Genomic DNA, 19,153 nt, shown 5'->3' with positions numbered 1-19,153 from the left:
CCCACCTTCTAGTGTGTCACTTCTAAGATTAGGTCATAAAAGACCTTGTAAGTGCTTGTCAGGCTGGGCTTCCAGTGCAGGTCTTTGAGGCACTACTGTGGGACCACCAGCTTCAAAATTGCAGTGCAGGTTCTGGCCCAGCAGCGGCCTGGGTGACTGCTAAGTGTTCTTCAGGGAGACAGCAGGGGCAGAGTTGCTGACCCTGTGAACAAAATGAGAGATGCTGAGGCAGGCAAGAAGATCTTTATTCAAAAATGTGCTGGGTTCTACTCCTGAAACCAAGACTACACTGTATGTTTACCAACTTGAATTTAGATTAAAAAAAAAAAATGTGCTCGGTGCTAGATGGTGGGAAAAAGTGGGAAACACAAAACAGGTCCAAATCTCTAAGGTCTTTTTGAATGAAAAATAGGATAAGCACCAGGATTTTCTTATTCCGATGCTGATAAAAACAAAGGCGTTATCTGGGGGAGAAGGAACTGATGGAATATTTGGAGAAACCAAAGTAATATATAGCTGGAACTAAAATGGTCTTTGCTGGTCTTAAAATGAATGAGAGAGAAGATCTTATTTGATATTTGAAATGGGCAACATCTTCATGAAATGCTCTTGCAACTTAAAAAATATTAATTATAAGCCAAAATTTTCCAGTTTCAAATAGTGCATGTTTAAGGAAGTCATATTTGATCTTTCTTGATCAGCCTATAGTAGGTTTAACATTTAAAAATAAAAGTTGAAATAAAAAAATAAAAGTAAAATAATTAAAAAATAAAGACCTTGTAGCTTGTCTTGGTTTGTGTGTGTCTCTCTCTCTGATCATTCACTCTGAAGGAAGCCAACTCTACATCATAAGCAAACCTGTGGAGAGGCCCACATTGAGAGGAACCGCGGACTCCTGCAACAGCCACACAATGAATGTGGAAGTGGATCCTTCAGACCTAGCGAAGCCTTCCAATGACTACAGCATTGGCCTGTAGCTTCAGTGCAAATTCATGAAACCATCTAATTAAGCCACTCTCTAGTTCCTGACTTACAACATTGAGGTAGTAAATTTGTGTTGTATTAAGCTACTAAGTTTGAGGAAATTTGTTACACGGCAATGGATAACTAATATACTTCCTCATTGGTCTTGTTTCTAAGCCAGTTTTAGCTAGGTTTTGTAAACAGAAACTTTCATGTAACTTATTTAAATACAGATCCAGGACCTCGCCCCAGAGCTAGGGAATATAATATCTGTGAGGCACAGGCGTCTGCATTTTGGGTAAGCACTCTAAGTGATTGGATTAAATTGGGGTTACAGATCATGCTATCAGAAACCCTGCTTCAGGCTCTCCAGGTCAGACATTTCTGAATGCAATCATCAATTTATCTCTTTAAAACATTAACTCTAATTCTTCATTTTTGGTTGCTAAAAATTCTTTGATGCCTACTCCTCCTTCTTGTCTAAAAATAAGCCTAAACCTCTTGTCAACTTTCAAGGACCAGGACAATCTAGAAGCAATCTTCCTCAGCTTTATTATCTTCCTAATACAAACCCTGCATCCAGATAATCTGACATTTTCCAGGCTCTTAAACCTACACAGGCTCTGCAGCTTCACAGTATGGCCTTCGTTGAAAATGTGTTGCCTTATAACTTGACTTCTAAAAATCCTACCTCTTCTTCAGGCATCAATTCTTAGGAATCCTTTCCTGTGGAGCCTCCCCTGTGTCAGAAGCAATCCCTACTTCTGTGTTTATAGCATTTGCATTACAAGTTAGCGCTTAACACATTCCAAGAACCAGTTAATGAACACTCACTAAGTGCTGGGCCCTGTGGTGACCCTGGGCTATGGCAGAGAGCAGACAGCCAGGGCTCCTGCTGCCATCCTTGATGCAGCAGTGCCTTGTACAGTAGCTGTGTGTATGTTTTATGTCTCTTTGAAATCATAAATGTCTTGATAGCAAGGACTAATTCTATGCTAGTTTCAGTCTTCATCAACACCCAGGCACACAATAGGTATTCAGTGCATGCTACTTGAGTGGATGTTGATACTCCAAATGAATGTGGACTGTACACAAATACTATAGTCATTCACACTATGTGGAGCCTGGTATCTCTTTTTTCCTCTCCTTGTTTCCCTTCCATCCATCTTGTCATGTGCCTCTTTCCTATATTTGTAAATATCTTCCTTTTCCTCTTATTTCTGTAGTTCTTTTTCCATCCTCCTCACTTGGTCTCCCTTATCCTCTACCACCTTTTTTGTTTCCCCTCTCCTGTCTCCCAGTATTTTCTCTTTCAATTAGCATAATCTGAAACAGAAAATATATTTTCCCCTTTAATTTCAAAAGCAGACAATTAAAATGTTTCAGATTGCTCTCAAAAACATCAAGTGACTCTGTTACTTACTCATGAGGCCTTCAATTACTTTTAGCCTCCTTTTGGGCCAGTGCTCTCAATAGAAAGCATTTCCCCATTCCATGATCCAGGATGCAACACTCCTGACAGAATGGGAGGTCTGAACAACCAGGCCTTAGCAAGGGACAGGTGTGGAGCATCTACTGCTGGCTGGCCACTGGCAAGTCGGGGACATGTACCACATGCACCACCAGCACGTGTGTTCAGGAGGGCCCCAATGCCCATCTAGGGGCAGTATTCTAAGAGAAAAGCTAAATATCTATTTACGAAATGCTAATTTTTTAATGTGTCATTTGTAGTAATGGATACCATGAAACAAATAGCCTACATTTTAGTGGACATTAAATGGCATTCCGTTAGAATGTTGTTTAAGAGGCCTGCTACCCGGAGCTGTCATGTTCAGCCACGCGCATGGTGCTGTACAACTGGAGAGACACCAAGCAGACACTACAAAGCATAAGACACCCCTTGGGGACTTTTCATTTTTCCTAAATAAAAGTCAATTTGTGTTTAAGTTCTACAGAAACAAAAGTTCCTTTCAAATATTTTCTTCGTAAAAAACAAAATAGGATAAGTACCAATAATATTTTTCCTGCCATATTTTATCATCAACATCAGAAACCTGAAGCACATTTTTAATTTTTAAAGAAGTTATATATTTGTCATATTTATCCCATAGTGAATGTGAAGTAGATGTAAATTAAAAAGACTAAAACATTTCAACTTTACTCAAAATTGAGCAAATCTCAAAATAAATCTCTGTTAAGTCATCATTCACCAAAACAACCCAACAACAACCAAAAAAAAAAAAAAAAAAAAAAAGGGATTGAAGGTATACTATGATTTCAATTGTTGGCCAGCAGTTAGGTTTGGTTTTGAACTTTTTTCATTTCTTTATGACTCTATGTGAGCTTTTATTCTTTCATCTTTCTTTGAAAATATCAAGAAGATTATTGGTCTTCATATTCATCTTTGAAATACTCTAATTTTAGTGTTTTCCCCTGAATTCTCTTTGTGAACTTGTTTCCTCAAAACCCATGCTCTGGGTTGCTGATAAGACATTTCTTCATTTCTTGTATTTCTGTGATGCAGTGGTAAGCAGCCGGTGGCCCAGAGGAATCACTGACCTGGCTTGTGAATGGAATTGGACAAATTCTACCCCAAGTAATATGGGACATCTTGTGAATAGCCTGTATTAACCAGTGCTTTTGTACAGGTCAAAGCTCTGAGAAAGGGGCAGAAAGCTTTCCCTAGTATTGTGGCACTCCCTGGACCTTCCTAGGCAGTTCTGAGTAGGTCTCCTAATGCTAACAAAACCAAAGTCTCATCTCTTCCTTGGACCAAATTCAGAATCAGGTTTTGATTTCCTAACTTCTCTCTTCTTGCATTCTTTGCAAAAAGTACACAAATTCATTTCAATTTTATAAGGGTTCACTGCCAGTTAGCACAGAAATAGTCTCAAGCACATATTAAAATAACCTACGGGGATTTAATATTTGTCCCTTTGTCCTTTCTGCCAAGGGGTTCTTATTTGATTGAAATGGAATCAAATTGCGTTTTAAAGCAACCCAGGAGACGCTAATGTGTGGCCAAAGTTGAGAACCGCTAAAATATACGGAAACAAAGTTCATTGGTTATGGATTTTGAAGGAGTGGTAATGGCAACCCCTAGACTTTTACTAAAACAAACATGAAGCTAGATATTCATCTGTTAGGTTCTGGTCTTAAAGTCCCACGACGTTGTCTGGAAATGGATGTTCCACCAAACCCAGCCTGCTACTTAAATGCAATACAAGAGGTGACAGTGTGTGGCTTGTTGTGGCAGCCTCAATATGTCTAACTTTCACTCCTTTCCTTCCTTTCACTGCTTTCTGGTTATGAAACCCGGGTGTTCCCTCTAGGCAATCTTGCTGAGGAAAGCACTTCTCTCTGTAGATCGAAGATCTACACCCTCACACCAAGGGTTCCACATGTCCTCAGTCATGTCCTGGTCTTTCCTGGAAGTAGCTGGAGTTCTGCCCCCTAGCAAGTCTTGCACTCTCCACCAAACCACTTCCCTCTATTATACTGTTTGCCTGAAGACTTTTGTGTAACTGGAAATTGGAGTTCATTCTGCCCTTGTGTAAGGTAACACACTTTGCCTCTTCCTCTAAGGATATGTTTAAATAAGAGCCAGCTTATGGCCTCAGTGGTAAGTGCCATTGTTTAGTTTGAGACAGAAAGTTGGTTTTTATTGGCATGTTAGTATTTTAATGACAAGGAAGTTTGTACAGCATCCAGTAGAGTAGAAGGTTATGGCCAGTAAATGACAGATCATCTATACAAATAGGGAAATATGAAAGACAGAGGACTTTCCCTTATGGAATTTGTATCCACATAGAATGTATATAACCACACTTGCCAACCCTCATTGGGATTAAATTGTACATCTTTATACGCTCTCATTAAAAGACAATAAATCGTATAATGTTTAGGACTAGAAGGAATCCAGCCATTATCTGGACTCCATTCTGCAGCAAAAAAAAAAAAAAAAAAAAAAAAAAAAAAGAAAAAAGAGGGGCGCTTGGGTGGCTCATTCGGTTGAGCGTCCGACTTCGGCTCAGGTCATGATCTGAGTCTGTGAGTTTGAGCCCCGTGTCGGACTCTGTGCTGATAGCTCGGAAGCCTGGAGCCTGCTTCGGATTCTGTGTCTCTTTCTCTCTCTGCCCATCCCCCGCTTGTGCTCTGTCTCTCTCTGTCTCTCAAAAATAGATAAATAAATGTGAAAAAAAAATTTTTTTAAAAAATGAGGCAAAAACAAGGTTAGCAATTGAAGGGCTAGTCATTGGCATATCTAGAAATTAAAAAATTTTTTCTGACACATAATCTTCACAAAGTTATTATACTATGTTAAATTAACTAGCTCATTTACCTAACTGAATTCAGGAAAGAGTGAAGGGAACCACTGCCTGTGTTTCTCTCCTAACATAAAGCATCTTTGTGCCTTGATGAAGAGGCAGATGGGAACTGCCTTCGAGGCTGCACTACTTCAGGGCCAGCTGTTTGTGTACAGGATTCACTCCAGTCTCTGCTCACAGCACTGAGCTCACATTACAAGACCTGCAGGTACATTAAACTTTCAACCCCCCTCTGGAGAAAACAAAGCTGAGACTAGGATCCTCTTAAGTATAATAAGTAGGTATTGGTGAAACAACAAATCAATTCTGAATGTTAGGTTCTGATCAAAGGAAGAAGCATAAGGAAAAAGGACGGAAAAATGAGAAGGAATAGGGAATAGAGGAATCAACACCAAAAGAATAAAGCGAGTGAAGGTGAATTTAAAAAACTGAATACATAACTTAGTTGATTTCTTAAGTAAGATTTCCTTTGGTGCTTTCCTGCGGAGCCTCAAATCCACTCTCCTTCCTTGTAAAGGAGTGGTTCAAACAACAGAGGAAGGAAGAATGCGTATGGCATTCAGACATGATTTTGAGAGTCTTTAGTGGAGGAAATATACATTTTGAAGTGATCATCACAGTAAGTCTAGTTGCTGTACATCCTTATATAAAGCTACACAATTATTTTTCTTGTGATAAAAACTTCCAAGATTACTCTTAGCAACTTTCAAATATGTGATACAATACTATTGACTAGTTGTCACACTGTATATTCCATCTCCATGACTTTATTTTATAATTGGAAGTTTGTACCCCTTGACCCTTGTACTCCTTCACCCATTTTACTCACCCCCAACTCCCCTCCCCTCTGGCAACCACCAATCTGTTCTCTGTATCTATGAGTTTTGTTTTAATAAGTTCCATATGTAAGTGAAATCATATGGAATTTATCTATCTCTGTCTGACTTATTTTGCTTAGCATAATACCTTCAAGGTCCATTAATGCTGCAAATGGCAAGATTTCATTCCTTTTTGTGGCTGAGTAGTATTCCACTGTGGATGGATGGATGGATGGATAGATGGATGGATAGAGATAGATAGATAGATAGATAGATAGATAGATAGATAGATAGACTAACCACAATTTCTTTATCCATTCATCCATCAATGGACACATAAGATACTTTCCATACCATAGCTATTGTAAATAATGCTGCAATGAACATGGGAGTGCAGATATCTTTTTGCGTGTTTTCATTTTCTTTGAATAAATATCCAGAAGTGGAATTGCTGGATCATATGGTAGTTCTATTTCTACTTTTTTGGAGGAAGCTCTATATTGTTTTCCATTGTGATTGCACCAATTCACATTCCCACTGATGGTATATGAGGGTTCCCCTTTCTCCGTGTCCTCAATACTCGTTATTTCTTGTCTTTTTGATAATAGCTATTCTGACATGTGTGAGGTAATTCTGGTTTTGACTTGCATTTCTCTGCATTTCTCTGATGATTAGTGATGCTGAACATCTCTTCATGTGCCTGTTGGCCATTTGTATGCCTTCTTTGGGAGAATGTCTATTCATATCCTCTGCCCATTTTTTAGTTGAATTGTTTTTCTTGTCATTGTTATTGAATTGTATGAGTTCTTTGTATTTTTTGGATATTAATCCTTTATCAGATATGTGATTTGCAAATATCTTATTCACTTCAATAAGTTGCTCTTTAATTTTGTTGATGGTTTCTTTCACTGTGCAGAAGCCTTTTAATTTGATGTAGTCCTATTTGTTTATTTTTGCTTTTGTTGCTATTGAGTTGAAGTCAGATTAAAAAAAATATATATTGCCAAGAGTGATGGCAAGGAGCTTACTACTTATTTTCTTCTCAGAGTTTTGTGGTTTCTGGTCTTGCATTCAGGTTTTTAATCTATTTTGAGTTAATTTTCATGTATGGTATAAGACAGTGGCCAAGTTTCATTGTATATTCTTGCCTCTTTTGTCATAAATTAATTGGCCATATACATATGGGTTTATTTCTGAACTCTCTATTCTATTTCATTGATCTCTGTGTCTATTTTTATTCCAATACCATGTTGTTTTGATGACTATAACTTTGTAATACAGTTTGAAATCCAGGAGTGTAATGCTTCTTGCTTTGTTCTTTCTTAGGATGCCTTGGCTATTCTGAATCTTTTGTGGTTCCATACAAATTTTAGGATTGTTTTTTCTATTTCTGTGAAAAATGACACTGTAATTTTGTTAGAAATTGTACTGAATCTATACATTATTTTGGGTAATATGTATATTTTAATAATATTGATTTTTTAAACAATATTCATTCTTCCAATTTATGAGCACGCAATATCTTTCTATTTATTTGTGCTTCTTCAGTTTCTTCAGCGTCTTATAGTTTTCAGTGTACAGGTCTTTAACTTGCTTGGTAAAGTTTATTTCTAGGTATTTTTTTTTGATGCAGTTGTAAACAGGATTGTTTTCTTAATTTCTCTGATAGTTCATTGTTAGTATATACAAACACAACAGATTTTTATACAAGCATACCTCACAGATATTTGTGGGTTCATTTCCAAACCACCACAATAAAGTAAATATCACAATAATTCAATCCAAATGATTTTTTTTGGTTTTCTAGTGCATATATAAAGTTTTATTTATGCTGTAATATAGTCTACTAAGCTTACAATAAATTTATGTCTAAAAAACAATGTACACACTTTAACTAAAAACACTTTATTGCTAAAATATACTATCATTTGAACTTTCAGTGAGTTGAAATCTTTTTGATGATAAAGGGTCTTGCCTTCATCATGTTGATGGCTGCTAGATGATCATGGTGGTGGTTGCTGGAGGTTGGGGTGGCTGTGACAGTTTAAAGTAAGACAACAATGAATTTGCCACCTTGACTGATTCTTCCTTTCACCTGAACATTTAGAGGCCATTATAGAGTTATTAATTGGCCTAATTTCAGTACTGTTGTGTCTCTGGGAATAGTGATGCCCAAGGAGAGAGAGGCAGAAGAACAGCCAATTGATGAAGAAGTCAACACACACACAATGTTTATTGACTAAATTTGCTGTTTTTTATGGGTGTGGGTCATGGTGCCCCCAAACAATTACAATAGTAACATCAAATATCACTGACCACAGATCACCATAATAAATATGATAAAAAAAATTGGTAAGAATTACCAAACTGTGACAGAGACAGGAAGTGAGCAAATGCTGTTTTAAAAATGATGCTGATAGACTTGCTTAATGCAGGCTTGCTACAAAACTTAAATTTGTAAAAAACACAGTATCTGTGATGTGCAACAAAACAAAGTATGCCTGTATATTGATTTTATATCCTGAAAATTTACTGAATTTGTTTACTAGTTCTAGCAGTTTTTTGGTGGAATCTTTAGAGTTTTCTCTATATATAGGTTTTTTTTTTTTTCCAACGTTTATTTATTTTTGGGACAGAGAGAGACAGAGCATGAACGGGGGAGGGGCAGAGAGAGAGGGAGACACAGAATCGGAAACAGGCTCCAGGCTCTGAGCCATCAGCCCAGAGCCTGATGCGGGGCTCGAACTCACGGGCCGCGAGATCGTGACCTGGCTGAAGTCGGACGCTTAACCGACTGCGCCACCCAGGCGCCCCTATATATAGGTTTTTATAAGATCATATACACAAATAGGAAGAATTTTATTTCTTCCTTCCCAATCTGGATACCTTTTCTTTCTTTCTTTCTTTCTTTCTTTCTTTCTTTCTTTCTTTCTTTCTTCTTTCTTTCTTTCTTTCTTTCTTTCTTTCTTTCTTTCTTTCTTTCTTTTCTTTTCTTTTCTTTTCTTTCTTTTTGCCTAATTGCTCCGGCTAGGACTCCCAATACTATATTGAATAAAAGTGACTAGTTTGGACATTCTTGTCTTATTCTTGATTCTATACAAAAGATTTTAGCTTTTCACTGTTGAGTATGATGTTAACTAAACGCTTCCCATATATGGCCTTTATTATGTTGAGGTATATTCTGTCCACACTCACTTTGTTGAGAGTTGTTATAAGTATATGTTGAATTTTGTCAAATGCTATTTCTGCATTTATTGAGATGATTATATGATTTTTAATCTTCATTTCATGAATGTGGTATATCATGTTGATTGATATATAATGGTCTATTTTAAGTTGATAGCAAGTTAAACCTGAACACATTCTAAAGCTCTGCTTTCCACACCCCCCCCACCCCCAATGGGGTGTTATCTTGTTCTTTCATTTGGAACATAGTCCTCTGTCTCCTCATTTTGCTGATTCTCTGAGTTTGTTTCTATGTATTAAGTGAAACAGCTAAATCTTTCAGTTTTGAAGGAGTAGCTCTATGTAGGAGATGAACCTTATCTTTAACCTTGCCTTAGCTCTTTATTGTCTCTCAAACTGTCTCTCTGATTGTTTCAGATCTGCTGAGTCTGGCAGCAGCCACAGGAGCATCAGGGAGTAGCAGGGCACCAACCCACGGAGGGGCAAGACACTTGCCCACCAGGTCACACAGGGGGTTGGTGTCAGCAAGATAGAGGGAAAGTGTAAAGATGCTGTCTGCCTTTGTTGGCATTAGAAGGTAGAAGAAGAGTGCCCCAAATAACATCTGCTACTGCCTTTGTCCCCAGAGACAGTCCCAACAGCTTTGGGCCCTTTAGCAGATGCCTTAATGTTAGCAAATGAATCTCCCTCACATATGATCTAGGTGTTTTTCAATCTGCTACTTTTGTGCTGGGTCCTGGATCAAAGGAGTCTGTGCATGAGCCCTCTAAGAGCAGAATCTCCATTCCTTATAGCCCTATGTTTTCCTTGGATGTAAGATTTTTTGGGTTTTGAAGCCAGATGATTTGGGAGTTTATCTCTCAGATTAGGTCCCAAGGGTTGGGGTGATGTATATGAGGCACACACCTTTTGCTTTTCAGAGAGAAGCTCTGTGGGTGGGATATCCCTCCCAACTCTTTCTGTTGTTGGTCATGTGTGAGGAGTGAGGTTTTTAGAAAGACTGTGTCTCTACTTTTCTTACCTATCTGGGTATGGCCTTTTAATCCTTGATTGTGGAAGATCTGTTCAGCTAGTTTTCAGGGTTTTTAAAGAGGGAATTGTTGTAAGTGTAGCTACATATTTGTTTTATCTTTGGAAGGAGGTAAGTTTAGGGTTTTCCCAAGCTGCCATCTTGAACTGCCTTTTCTGAAAGCATAAGTGTTATTGCTAGTTTTGCTACATGGTGAGCAGCCCTCCTAAATTGGTTGAATAAAAAGTCTAGTTAAATGCCCAGGAAAAAAGACTCAAATCATCTGTTTTTTTTAAAACAATATTGCCTAGTTAGACTACAAGGAAGTAACATATGCAACTAGACAGATGACACTTAACAGTTAGAAATGGTAGTTTAGTCTTCTGTGTGATAATGGCACCATAACTTTGTACAGATTAATACGTCAGAGCACTTTCAAATTATTATTTCATTCAGTTCTTACAACATGTTTGGTGAGTTAGACCTTTGGTCTTAATTGACAAATGAAGACACTTAGTTACAGTCCATTTCAAGGATTTGCCTAATTTACACAGTAAGTACAGTAAGCTGTATTGCTACATGGTAAACTGGTAGTGGAGGGAGCAGAGCTGAGATTCAGAACCTTTAACATCCAGTCTAAGGCTCTTTCCCCTATGCCCTACTGTCTCTGGCACTCTGTCACTTCCCCTGCATGTGTAGTAAAAGCTGGAACTTGGTCTTCTTATTTTTGTATCCCTGGAGCCTAGCCCAGTGCATGATATAGAGTAGGTACTTAATAACATTTTTGTTGAATAAATGAATGAATCTAAATTTGGGCTTGCCCAGAAAGAATTAGTACCTCTCTGAATAGTCTTGGTAAGCTTATTTTAGCCTTGTAGCCTAAGAAATTATTAACATGTTTTATGGAATTTTCTTATTCCCTCGAACAGCTCCTGTAACTTGAATGTTCTGAGATGAGATACTATTCTGTATGAAAGGAAGGGATACTCTTAGAGGGATTATATTGTTATCCTGCAACAGATTCATATACCTCTATGTTTATTTTCAAAATAAATACCTATACTCATTTTCAAACATATACCTCTATATATTTTTCAAATTATCATTCATTACATGCAATGATACACATCTTTTATCCCTAGGATGTGAATGACACAGATATAAGTAACTATTGTTTTTAAATACATGAACTCTGACCCAGAAGGATTATTATTATGATTGGTCTTGCAATTTTAGTAATGTACCATCTCAAATTGTTATTCCATAGTTTTATTGTCCTTGGTTGTCCAACTAGATTATAAATTCCTTTGGATTGACCTTATGCATTTTGTTCATTTTACATCTCCCTCACGCCTAATAAAGAACCAAATACACAAAGATGGATTTCTGAGTACACAAATCAAGGCAAAGAATGTAGTATGCCCTTGAGAGAGCTGTTGTGAGTTTGAAAATGCTTATGAGAAAATATTTGTTTTTTTAATTTTCATCTTGATCCAACTTAACAGATATTGTAGTTAGAATGGAATTCTGTTTTATTAAACTCACAATATTTCCTAAGAGTATATATTTTTTGTAATGAAACTTTATGTTAGTAGGAAAATATAGACAGAATTGAGAAAGCTAATTCTAGGATATTTTAGTTAAGAAAAGAAGCCATATATGGCTCTCCTTCTCTTCCTTCTCTTCCTGCTTTTCCTTCTTTTCCTCCTCACCTAACATGTTTAAAATATCCAGGTGTATACTTTCCATTGCTAAAGCGAGAGGGAAATGAATGATTGTTTTTTCTTGTTTGTCAAACATGTAGCAAATGCCCATTTTTGCTGGGGAGGCAGGTAACAAAAAGAAACAGTCCCTGATGGCAATAAGCATAATATCTAAAAAGGAGAAATGCTATGAATAAAAACTACCGTAATATTTTTATTTATTTTTAAATATTTATTTATTTTGAGAGAGAGACAGAACGCAGGGGAGGGGCAGAGAGAGAGAGAAGAGACACATAATCTGAAACAGTCTCCAGGCTCTGAGCTGTCAGCACAGAGCCCGACATAAGGCTTGAACCCACGGACCATGAGATCATGACCTGAGCCCAAGTCGGATGCTTAACTGACTGAGCCACCCACGTACTCTCTTAGCAATTTTAACAAAGGGGTAGAAAGTATAAATACCACAAAGGCCACAGAGACAAAGCTGTGAGTGCTCAGGAGAAGACAGAGTATATCAATCTGGTAGGATCCACATCTTGTGTATGGCAAAATCTGATGCTCGCTGATGGGTCAGGCTGCCTCCAAATGTACCACTTTGGCATACTGATTTTTTAAAAAATTTTTTAAATGTTTATTTACTTGGGGGGGAGGGGCAGTGAGAGGGAGACGCAGATCTGAAGCAGGGTCCAGGGTCTGATCTATCAGCGAAGAGCCCAACGTGGGGCTGGAACTCACGAACCTCGAGATCATAACCTGAGCCAGAGTCGGAGGCTTAACCCACTGAGCCACCCAGGTGCCTCTGGCATATTGATTTTTTTAAATTAAAGTTACTTAAGCAACAGCCACTGAAAAAGGGCACTTACCCTCCTTTGTACTCCTGAAAGCAGAAAATAAATCTCCCATGTGAAAGGTACTCTTCCTGTACCAGGAGGTAAAGAGAGAATTGAGGGTTGAGAAGGCTGTATGAATAAACCCTGTTACTTCGCTAATTTACTACCCCAAGCTCAAACTTCTTGGTCTTGTCACTTCTTTACAAATTTATTGTTTCTGAAAGATATAAAAGCTCCCTGCTCTGGTCACTTCTTTGAATATTATATTTTTATGAGCATATGAAATTAAATCTGCTTTTCTCCTGTTAATCTATCTTATGTCAGCTTAATTATTAGGCTATCCAAGAAACCTAGAAGTGAAGCAAAATTTTCCTCCTTTACATTATCATAAAATTTATCTTACATTCCCTGCTTTTTTTTTTTTTATAGTTTGTTGGTAAGGAAATGGTAAGAATTTGTGGGGCAGTTGGGGTTCTTAGTGAGGCTGAACACATAGTAGGATTTTAGGAACATTTTTCTAATTAGAAATGTTTAGTTCTCTGGTTTGATCTTTCCAGCTCATATGAGTTTTCTTTTACTGTATAACAAATGCCACAAAACTGAGTGCCTTTAAACAATAACACTTTAATATTTCTTAAGGGTATTTGAGTGGCTGGATGGTTATTCTGGTCTTGCCTGGGCTCACTCATGTGGGTCAGCGGAAACCTGGGACAGGATGGAACAGCTGGACATCTCCCTGTACATGGCCTTTCATTCTCAAGGAGTCTTCACATGGCAGCAGCAACATTCCAAGAAGACAAGTCCCAGCATGTTGTAGTACATGTGCTGATGTCCTATTGGCTGAGAAAAGCCACAGGGCCAAGTCCAATTAAAATAGGAGGAGCTACACAGTGGCATGGATACTGGGAACTATTAGTGTAACAATCTACCACACAGTCCAATATACAGAACTCTCTAGAATATGAACAGCATGCTCAAGGAAGCTCACAGTTGTATAGGAATGTATTCTCCTGTGTCCAGGGATGGTTTATTTCTGCAGCTGTCTGATGTGGAGTGACTGGACAACTAATAAATTATAATAAACCACTGTGGTACTTCCTATAAGGACTCTTTTTCCTTCCTCCTTCCCTTCCTTCCCTTCCTTCTCTTCCTTCCTTCCTTCCCTCCTCCCTTCTTCTTCTTCTTCTTCTCCTTCTCCTCTCTCTTTCTCTGTCTCCCTCCTCTTCCTTTTTTCCTTCCTTCTAAGAAGGCAATTCTTGCTCATGCTAAATTAGGGAGCCTTAAAGACTAGCTCTCAATCTAATGATCTTTGCGCAAACAACCTTCCTCCTCATCTGTCCACTGTGGATATGTGGTCTCCAATTTCATCTACTTTAAACTAGACATTTGAGGATTTCTTGTCTAACATTTTATGTGATTTTCATGTTTATAATTAATTAATGTGATATTTCTTTTACTTTTCAAAGCCATGAATGGTCCTTATTCACTTCATAATTAATTTCTCATTAATTTTGTTTTTACAATGTTTAACATTAACTAGTAGAGCTAGTAAAAAGGAATGGCCCCACACCAGATCTTAGAGCACTGAACCTTACATTCTAAAACCTATATTTCCTCCTGTTTATTATTAACATTGATTTACCTTGTTTTAGCTGTTAATCTATGAGAACATGGTCTGATATATGATCACTTGGGTTGTTTTTCAGAAAAGAGATGATCATTCCACATCAAACAAACCTCCATTTGTAACTATAAGTGAGTTCAAACTACATTTTAAATAGATTTTAGTTTTTATTATGCCTAAATGTATAATGTAACAAACAATAGAGTGCCAAAAGCAGCGGGATATTGAGTCCTTCTTTCTGTTGCGCCTTTTGTATGAGTCAGAATATCCCAGTGTATAAGGCCATTATGTGGGGGAAAAGTTAGGCTCTTCTAGAAGCCACATTAACATATTCAGCTTGCACAACCTGATTTAAACCAGGAAGTAACTTGGACATTTGAATAGCAGGTCCTCAAGCAAGTCATATTCTTTGTCTCATAAATAAGGTTGAGATTAAACAAAGAAACAAAACCAAACCTCATTACTTACCTCATGAGTGCAAATGCAAGTTTTGTGAGATCTTTATCACCCATGGATTGCCCTGCACTTCATCATCATCACTATCATTTTTATTCAAATTGTTCTCCTTACTGGTCCTCAATGAGCAGATTTTGTTCAGGCACATGTACATTTGAAGGAAATGAAGAAAATAAGGGGGCATCATAGAAAATGTCATAGTCTTTCTTTTGGTTCAGTGAAGCAATTTTAAGGTGTAAGGATGTAGTGGCGAGTCACACATAATCAGAACACCGAGGCTTTTCTTTCCAGGAAACAGCTTTATTTGTGCCAGCATGGGATCAGCGTGCCAAGACCAAAAAGGCTGAGTCCTGAACACAGAGGAGTGTTGCCTTTTGTACAATTTTTGCTCCTTTGTCTCCCATATATGGTAACATACAGTCTGCATGAGCGGTCTGTGTTACAGAGTCATGAGGAATGTCATACACGCGCATGTAGCCAGGTTGCCTTCCCTTGTCCTGAGGTTTTCACCACATTCCTTAGGGAGGGGCTCTACCACATTCTCCCCTTTGATGCTTGGAACCCCTATTTTGGGTCAAAGAGCATCATCTTGGTTTAGGGGTTTAGATTTCCATAACATCATCACATGCGTGGCTGTTTTCCTTTCAACCATTACCTCAGTGAGGTTGGAGACAGACCATATAATCAGGGGAGCTAGGCAAGGTAGGATTAAACAAGCTCCCAAAATCAAGAAGATAATACCTATGAGGGTTTTAAATCCCCTGAGAGTTGAAAACCATCTTCCAAATACCTCCCCAGGGTCCCAACCTTTCCAGGTCTGGACTGGGACCTGAGCAACCTTTCTCATTCGATCTGTGATCTCCTCTTGACTTTTCCTTCACCATCTATCTGTAGGCAGCAGTTGCTTAGGTTAAACTTTCCACAAACTCCTCCCTCAGAGCAAGCAAGCAATCTAAGGCCAAGCGATTTTGACAGATAGTATTGTGCATTTTGGTTTGCTGCTTGGCTAGTAAGTTAAGAGCTCTGGAAGTTTCATTGGTTATAATTTCTACATCTGCTTGAAGTCTGATTATGTGGTTTAACATGTAAGTGGGAGCACAGTAGCCCCAGGACCCATCCTCTGCCCAAGTGGCAGGGCCATAATATTGGATTATATGCTCAGGAGGCCAATCATCATCTTTCCAATTGCCAGTTCATAGGGCACATAGTTTCCTTTGAGTCTCCCTGTCTCCATGAACTTGGACTTCCAAATGTTCCCCTCTGGCAAGTGGGAGCAGGAAGAAAGATGGACAAATCGTTCCCAGCACACATGACCCTGACCAGCCTGAGGGAAGTACTGTATAGGCTGTCCTTCCACATATCCAGTATAGTCCACCCAGGGCCTGCCACTCGATGGCTGCATTGACATTGTCCCAAGCCTCTTAGAGATGAGAGAAGTTAGAAAAGGGGTGGGGATCTGGTTCTAGGAGATCTGGGGTCCACCACCATTGGGTTTCCCAGGAAGTTGAGTTATAAAATCTTTGGCCTAGGCCTGTTAACTTCCAACAGAGATGGCGAACTTTTTTCCCCATTAGGCAAGGCAGTTTTTCCCAATAATTGAGGTTTTGAGGAGCCAAACCCCAGTAGTAGGACTGTGGTATTCTATTCCATTATAAGGTTCACAGGGATCTAATTCTCTACCTCCCATAGTCATTAATCCCCCATGTTGGTTCCCCCTTATAGCAAGAAGAGATCTTGAGAGTCTGGGCTATAGTCTCTACTAGGGCTAGAAACAAGTTCCTTGCTGTGACTGAAATGGGAGGGGGCTACTTCTTATTTCTTCTTTGATGGAGTGGAAGACTTAATGGGACATGGTCGGATGGGCGGTAGTGACTCTCTTGAAATGTAGCACAGTCCCTGGGTCTCTGCTTCACCCATGGATCTGGATGCCAATTCAGGCACCTTACTGCCATTTGGAATCTCCTGGGTTAGTGATGGTAAAATTAACAGGGTTACAGGCCTTTGATTGACAACCTGATGTATCAGCCCCCTTCTGAAGGAGTGCTGTTGTGCCTTCTTTTTTCCAAGTAGCCCATGAAACATGAAACCTTGAAACATGAAAGCCCATGAAACCTTCAGCTGGGGCATAAAAACTGAGGTTTATAGGCACATAAACCATTTTCCTCACACATGTATTTGTCATTGAGTTGGTATTCCTGCTCCCAATCCAAGCTTTTGCATTGTATATCGAGAGTCCTCAGGCTTGCTATGATAAGTGCCCACTTTTTTCATATGACAGATGCCTCTGGGCCAATATCTATAACTGCATATATGTCAAACATCATTTTGGGTTAGTAATTTGTGTCTGGCTGACCAAGGCCCTGCCCTTTTCGTAGGATTAGACTTCAGAGCAAGTATATTGACTCTCCCCTCAGCAGTAGAATAGGTGGTCTTATTGTGTCTGCAGGTCCTCAGGACTTTTCCTTGGCATGAGAAGTGGGTATGGTATAGTAAAGTCCAAGTGACTCCCTGGCCGGAACTGGTTTTGACATGGGTCACATGATGAGGCATCTAGGTCTACAGAGGGGTCCAGATTAGAAGCAACCAATACCAATGAAGCATCCTATCCATAAAAGGAACGTAAGTGCTAACAGAAACTTTTCACCACACTCCCAGCTGGCTGGGGCAGCCTTTGCCAATCCTATGGTCAAAAGTAGAGCAAGAATCACAATAACAGTAAGACACAAGGGGCAACAGTGCATCACAGTAAGGAAATAGATATAAAAAATAAAGACAGTCTGTTTGTTCCACCAGACCGTAGATTCCTCAAGCTTCTGCCATGCATAGGTTAGTCAGCTTCTGGAGTGACTAAAGCAGGGCTGCAGTATCCCAGAGCCTCTGTAGTTGCAGATTGCTTCTTCAGTATGGTCAGCTTGCACAGTGTTGATGGATCAGGAGTGCACTCCCAGTTTCAAGATGCCAGCTTCACTCTGCTGTGGTGAATCCAGGGACCCACCTCAGCTACCTTTACCGCAGGAGTGGAGAAAATGACAGTGAATGGGCCTCTTCAGAGGGGTTTTAGGGGTTGGACATTTCCTTCCTTTATCTATATTGCATCTCCTGGTTAAAGGAGTGAGAGTCTGTGATCAGATTCACAGGTAATCGCTTCCTAACCCAGTGGTGTCAGGTGATTAGGGTAGAGCCAAGGGCCCACATCTGTTGCCTTAGGGTTAGATTGCCTATCTCATTTAGATCCCCCCCCCACCATGACTTGATAATGGAGGGGAGGGCACCCATGAAGAATTTCATAAGGGGGGAACCTTGTCTGCTTAGTAGGGCTACACCTGATTCTTAACAAGACAATTGACAACACCTGGTCCCAGTGTAGATGGGTTTCCTGACATAGTTTACTTAATTGCAGCTTCAGGGTTTGATTCATTCATTGTACCTTCCCAGAGATCTGGGGTCAGTATGCCGTATGTAACTTCCAGGTGATCTTTAACCCCTTTGCCACCAGCTGCACCACCTCAGCCACAAATGCTGGCCTTTTATCTGATCCCATAGTGATAGGTTTCACAAATCAAGGAATGATTTCTTTTAGAAGAAGTCGGGCCACTTCGTGTGCCTTTTCTGTGTGAGTAGGGAATATGTCCACCCAGCCTATGAAAGTACACTTGAAGACCAACAGATATATATGGCCTCAGACCTGGGGAAGCTCCGTGAAGTTCATCATCATATTTTCAAACAGGGCTCTTCCAATACTCTGCACCCCAGAGGAAGCCTGGGTTCCCTAACTTGGGTTATTCTGGGCACACGTTTCACATTGCTCACATACTGCTTGGGCTATGCTGGAGAGTCAGGGGTTGTAGACATGTCAGCTCAACGTAGTCTTAAGAGCTATCCAGCCAATATGGCTTTCCTGATCAAACAGCTTGACAAAAGCTGGAACCAAGTCCTCAGGAATTGCTACTCAGCTGTCTTCAAATTTCCACCATCCAACTGGGAGGTAGCTTCCATTTTCAGTCTTAAACCAGGTACTCTCATGGTGTGAGTAATTAGGGTCCCATTCTGCCAGTGGACTAGGGAACAGTGCAGCAGTTAACACCATTGATTCACTGTTCCTTTGGAGGCCGAAAGCTTTGCTTCTAGGTCTGCCTTATGGTTTCCGCATGCAGTTGTGGTGTCTCCCCTTTGATGTCCCCGACAATGCATGACTGCCAGTCTTTTAGTGGCCCACACAACATCTAAGAGTTTAAG

General features: G+C 39.4%; 1 long non-coding RNA gene across 1 annotated transcript; it reads left to right on the top strand.

The window, feature by feature from the left end:
- The first annotated feature begins 101 nt into the window (after positions 1 to 101).
- Positions 102 to 13,924, top strand: LOC123582772. Its single transcript, XR_006704542.1, has 2 exons — positions 102 to 291; positions 13,477 to 13,924. It is a non-coding gene; the product is annotated as an uncharacterized LOC123582772 (long non-coding RNA).
- The last annotated feature ends 5,229 nt before the right edge of the window (positions 13,925 to 19,153 follow it).

This window comes from Leopardus geoffroyi, chromosome B1, assembly GCF_018350155.1.
Source record: "Leopardus geoffroyi isolate Oge1 chromosome B1, O.geoffroyi_Oge1_pat1.0, whole genome shotgun sequence".
In the NCBI taxonomy this organism is placed as follows: domain Eukaryota; kingdom Metazoa; phylum Chordata; class Mammalia; order Carnivora; family Felidae; genus Leopardus; species Leopardus geoffroyi.
The sequence above is the reverse complement of the archived record's forward strand: the minus strand, read 5'-3'. Positions and strand labels throughout refer to the sequence as shown.